Source organism: Oncorhynchus gorbuscha, linkage group LG13 (assembly GCF_021184085.1).
Source record: "Oncorhynchus gorbuscha isolate QuinsamMale2020 ecotype Even-year linkage group LG13, OgorEven_v1.0, whole genome shotgun sequence".
NCBI classification, from domain to species: Eukaryota; Metazoa; Chordata; class Actinopteri; order Salmoniformes; family Salmonidae; genus Oncorhynchus; species Oncorhynchus gorbuscha.
In genome coordinates this window covers 63,649,522-63,655,552 of record NC_060185.1, presented here as the reverse complement: position 1 = coordinate 63,655,552, position 6,031 = coordinate 63,649,522, and positions in this window count along the sequence as shown.

The following is a 6,031-nucleotide window of genomic DNA, read 5'->3' as shown; positions in this document are numbered from 1 at the left end:
GTAGTTTTGAATAGAAAAATTAGCTAAACTCAGCGCAGAGAAAATGAGGGAGTTATATTAACCGCGAGTCGCGTGCACCAGTCTATGGCCCGTGACGTGAACGGGCAGAAGCGATGAGGGAGTAGCGCCCTTCTCAAATCAAACAGTAATGCAAACCACTCAGCCATGTTGTCAACAAGGCAGAATCGTGCATCAATTGTCCAGAAAAATACATCAAACCAAATGTTATTTGTGACATGTGCCGAACACAACAGGTATGACTGTGAAATACTGACTTTACAAGCCCTTAACTATATTACTTGAACTGCATTGTTGGTTAAGAAAATATTTATTAAATTAACAAAAGTTAAAAAATAAAATAAAAAGTTACACAATAAAATAAAAATATCGAGGCCATATACAGTAGGATAAGTTAAGGGAGAGGTTGTTGTCCTGGCACCTCACTGCCAGGTCTCTGACCTCCTCCCTATAGGCTGTCTCATCGTTGTTGGTGATCAGGCCTACTACCGTTGTGTCATCAGTAAACTTAATGATGGTGTTGGAGTCATGCTTGACCACGCAGTCACGGGTGAACAGGGAGTACAAGAGGGGACTAAGCATGCACCTTTGAAGGGCCCCAGTGTTGAGGATCAGCGTGGCAGATGTGTTGTTGCCTACCCTTACCACCTGGGGGCGGCCCGCCAGGAAGTCCAGGATCCAGTTGCAGAGGGAGGTGTTTAGTCCCAGGGTCCTTAGCTTAGGGATGAGCTTTGTGGGCACTATGGTGTTGAACGCTGAGCTGGGGTCAATGAACAGCATTCTTACATCTCTTTCCCATATGAAAACACAGAATCCTACTCCTCATTCCACTTGCTTAACCTAGCCTAGGCTCTGCCGTGGGCTTTGAACGGTGAACCTGGCTCACGCCCATGAGGCAGCCCGGTTCCAAAACAAATGCAATCGCTTTTCACTGGATACAAATTCCTACCATCCGGGTGACCCGGGCCAGATAATCGAATCCCTTTACTGTCAACAACGCATGCATGGTGATGTTTGCCATGTTCTGAGAAGGCTGGGCCTATTTCTGCTTATAGCAAAACGAGTGGTTAGCTAGCTTGCTATTTATTTCATTGACTTTTATTCTGCTATTCACCACATAGTGGCAGGGTAGATTTAGAGTGAGAGAGACAGGGTAGATTTAGAGTGAGAGAGACAGGTCATGACCATATAGTATGCGACCCTGTCCTTGACTCCTTTCCAAGATGGCCAGAGGGGTCCTGATGCTGCTTGCGTTGGTGCTGTGTAGGACGAATGTGCAACCACACAAATAGTGTAGCGAATACTACTACAGAAATGTGGGGCGGGAGGGTAGCCTAGTGGTTAGAGCATTGGACTAGTAACTGAAAGCTTGCAAGTTCATATCCCCGAGCTGACAAGGTGCAAATCTATTGTTCTGCCCCTGAACTGGCAGTTAACCCACTGTTCCTAGGCCGTCATTGAAAATAAGAATTTGTTCTTAACTGACTTGCCTAGTTAAATAAAGGTAAAAAAAAAAAATAAAATAAAAATGTAGTTGGACAAAGAGAGAAGTGTGTGTGATTATGTGTGTGTTACTGTCCTACGTGGCCAATAGTAACGACACAGAGAGGGCAGCTACATAACAGACTGCTGAGAGTAAGACGTTGTGTCCCCTTGACTGTGTGGTATAGAGACATCCATGGTTCAGGTAGATAATCAGCACTATGCTTCAGAACGGAGTGCATGTCTCCTCCTCACAGGCCCTGGGCCTGCTGCTGGTTTAAGGTGCTGACTGAGGAGGACATAGCTTTTATGTAGGGCACTTAACCACTGCTTATGAAACACCCAGTTATTCATGTCAGGAAGAAAAACCTGCCCGTGGGAGGAACGGAATGGTCGCGCCTATTTTTAGCTAAACCTTCCTTTCTCAGACAGGATAGGACAGAGCTGTTTCCTTCTTTTTAGTCTTAGAGGTGCCACTGATATAGGAATGTGTGTGTGCGCGTGTGCATGTGTGTGTGTCTGTATTCCGTGTTTGTGTTTTCACAGACACCCGTGTGATTTAGCAGCGGCCGACAGGCTGGTGAGTAAGAGTATCAACCTGATTCTGTTGAATCTAATGACTCTTAATGCCCAGTTAGCGTAGCGACGGTAGCATGCTAGCCAATCTGGTCTCCCCTAGCTGCTGAGGCCATGGTCTCTGTTTCTGTTTCTGACTTAATTAAAACATCACATCTGGGGCCCGCCTTGAGGAAAGCTAATTGTACTGTGAGTGCTCCAGCTGTGAGCATCTCTGTGCGTTGTAATTCCTGTTCTACGTGTGAGAAAAACAAGCAAGCAAAAGGAAACTACGGGAACCCCGTAACCTGTATCTTTATGCTCGACAGGAGAAGCGTAACGTTATCAGTGGCATGAAGTCGTGATCTTGTCACGTGGAAGGCCTGTATAATAAGCTATAATTGCATCATTGTGCTGCAATAGTGACGCATGTTCATACACTAAGACAGGATGAGTGCAAAGGGCTTACAGATAACGTGAAGGGAAATATCATGAGAAATCTTTATTCACAGAGGATATTTACAGCAAACTGAACTGTATTAGCCTGAACTCTGGCAGAGCCAATTACACTTAAGCTTGTGTTCCCGTGCTGTGTTTTTGAAAAACGGCATGGTGTCACAGTACTGTGTCTTGGGTTTCCAATGTGCACTTGATTGGTGTGAATACAACTCATTCCTCTGTGTCAGCAAACAGGATGTCTCTCTAAGGTCAAAGGGCGTGTGGTTAAGTGATTGACAGAAACGTCTCTGTTTTCTGGGTTATAGAGAGTCTTGAGTGACGAGAGTCATCTCATGACCTGGTTTATATTCTCCCACTGCTGCCTTTGTTTGCATGGGTTTCTACTTTTGGTTTAAGTGCATTTGCGTGTATTTGGGTGCATGCGTGTCTAGTTGCATGTGTGTCTAGGTGTTGGCGAGTCTAGGTGTGTGTATGTGTTTGGGTGGACAGGGATGGCTGTGAGATGAGATCATTCCTACTGAGAGATGAGGTCATGCGTGACCTATAGGACAGACTCGACAGCGCGTGAGACACTTAGCTTCTTTTCTAATCCTTTTTTAAAAACAAAATAAATGTGATGTTTCTACAAAATTTCCTGATAAATCTTTTATCTGTGTCTGGATGTACTGCTTGTGAAGTGTGAATAAAAGCTATGAAAGGAGATGCTTTTGAGTTGGTGTTACACTGGTGCGGTGTGAATTCATGGCTTGAGTTGGTGTTAACTGGTGCGGTGTGAATGAGTGGCTTGAGTTGGTGTTAACTGGTGGGGTGTGAATGAGTGGCTTGAGTTGGTGTTAACTGGTGCGGTGTGAATGAGTGGCTTGAGTTGGTGTTACACTGGTGCGGTGTGAATGAGTGGCTTGAGTTGGTGTTACACTGGTGCGGTGTGAATGAGTGGCTTGAGTTGGTGTTAACTGGTGTGGTGTGAATGAGTGGCTTGAGTTGGTGTTACACTGGTGCGGTGTGAATGACTGGCTTGAGTTGGTGTTAACTGGTGCGGTGTGAATGAGTTGCTTGAGTTGGTGTTACACTGGTGCGGTGTGAATGAGTGGCTTGAGTTGGTGTTACACTGGTGCGGTGTGAATGACTGGCTTGAGTTGGTGTTACACTGGTGCGGTGTGAATGAGTGGCTTGAGTTGGTGTTACACTGGTGCGGTGTGAATGAGTGGCTTGAGTTGGTGTTACACTGGTGCGGTGTGAATGAGTGGCTTGAGTTGGTGTTACACTGGTGTGGTGTGAATGAGTGGCTTGAGTTGGTGTTACACTGGTGCGGTGTGAATGAGTGGCTTGAGTTGGTGTTAACTGGTGCGGTGTGAATGAGTGGCTTGAGTTGGTGTTACACTGGTGCGGTGTGAATGACTGGCTTGAGTTGGTGTTAACTGGTGCGGTGTGAATGAGTTGCTTGAGTTGGTGTTAACTGGTGCGGTGTGAATGAGTGGCTTGAGTTGGTGTTACACTGGTGCGGTGTGAATGACTGGCTTGAGTTGGTGTTACACTGGTGCGGTGTGAATGAGTGGCTTGAGTTGGTGGTAACTGGTGCGGTGTGAATGAGTGGCTTGAGTTGGTGTTAACTGGTGCGGTGTGAATGCGTGGCATGAGTTGGTGTTATCTGGTGCGGTGTGAATGAGTGGCTTGAGTTGGTGTTAACTGGTGCGGTGTGTATGCGTGGCATGAGTTGGTGTTATCTGGTGCGGTGTGAATGAGTGGCTTGAGTTGGTGTTAACTGGTGCGGTGTGAATGCGTGGCTTGAGTTGGTGTTAACTGGTGCGGTGTGAATGAGTGGCTTGAGTTGGTGTTAACTGGTGCGGTGTGAATGAGTGGCTTGAGTTGGTGTTACACTGGTGCGGTGTGAATGAGTGGCTTGAGTTGGTGTTACACTGGTGCGGTGTGAATGAGTGGCTTGAGTTGGTGTTAACTGGTGTGGTGTGAATGAGTGGCTTGAGTTGGTGTTACACTGGTGCGGTGTGAATGACTGGCTTGAGTTGGTGTTAACTGGTGCGGTGTGAATGAGTTGCTTGAGTTGATGTTACACTGGTGCGGTGTGAATGACTGGCTTGAGTTGGTGTTACACTGGTGCGGTGTGAATGAGTGGCTTGAGTTGGTGTTACACTGGTGCGGTGTGAATGAGTGGCTTGAGTTGGTGTTACACTGGTGCGGTGTGAATGAGTGGCTTGAGTTGGTGTTACACTGGTGCGGTGTGAATGAGTGGCTTGAGTTGGTGTTACACTGGTGCGGTGTGAATGAGTGGCTTGAGTTGGTGTTACACTGGTGTGGTGTGAATGAGTGGCTTGAGTTGGTGTTACACTGGTGCGGTGTGAATGAGTGGCTTGAGTTGGTGTTAACTGGTGCGGTGTGAATGAGTGGCTTGAGTTGGTGTTACACTGGTGCGGTGTGAATGACTGGCTTGAGTTGGTGTTAACTGGTGCGGTGTGAATGAGTTGCTTGAGTTGGTGTTAACTGGTGCGGTGTGAATGAGTGGCTTGAGTTGGTGTTACACTGGTGCGGTGTGAATGACTGGCTTGAGTTGGTGTTAACTGGTGCGGTGTGAATGAGTGGCTTGAGTTGGTGTTACACTGGTGCGGTGTGAATGAGTGGCTTGAGTTGGTGTTACACTGGTGCGGTGTGAATGAGTGGCTTGAGTTGGTGTTAACTGGTGCGGTGTGAATGAGTGGCTTGAGTTGGTGTTACACTGGTGCGGTGTGAATGAATGGCTTGAGATGGTGTTAACTGGTGCGGTGTGAATGAATAGCTTGAGTTGGTGTTACACTGGTGCGGTGTGAATGAATGGCTTGAGTTGGTGTTAACTGGTGCGGTGTGAATGAGTGGCTTGAGTTGGTGTTACACTGGTGCGGTGTGAATGAGTGGCTTGAGTTGGTGTTAACTGGTGCGGTGTGAATGAATGGCTTGAGTTGGTGTTACACTGGTGCGGTGTGAATGAGTGGTTTGAGTTGGTGTTAACTGGTGCGGTGTGAATGAGTGGCTTGAGTTGGTGTTACACTGGTGCCTTGTGAATGAGTGGCTTGAGTTGGTGTTACACTGGTGCGGTGTGAATGAGTGGCTAAAGTTGGTGTTACACTGGTGCTGTGTGAATGAGTGGCTTGAGATGGTGTTAACTGGTGCAGTGTGAATGAATGGCTTGAGTTGGTGTTAACTGGTGCGGTGTGAATGAGTGGCTTGAGTTGGTGTTAACTGGTGCGGTGTGAATGAGTGGCTTGAGTTGGTGTTAACTGGTGCGGTGTGAATGAGTGGCTTGAGTTGGTGTTAACTGCCCTTTCAAGCTTAACATCCTTATCATTTATCGCCCTCCAGGTCCCCTCGGAGAGTTCATCAATGAGCTTGATGCATTGATAAGCTCCTTTCCTGAGGACGGCTCACCTCTCACAGTTCTGGGCGACTTGAACCTCCCCACATCTACCTTTGACTCATTCCTCTCTGCCTCCTTCTTTCCACTCCTCTCCTCTTTTGACTTGAGTTGGTG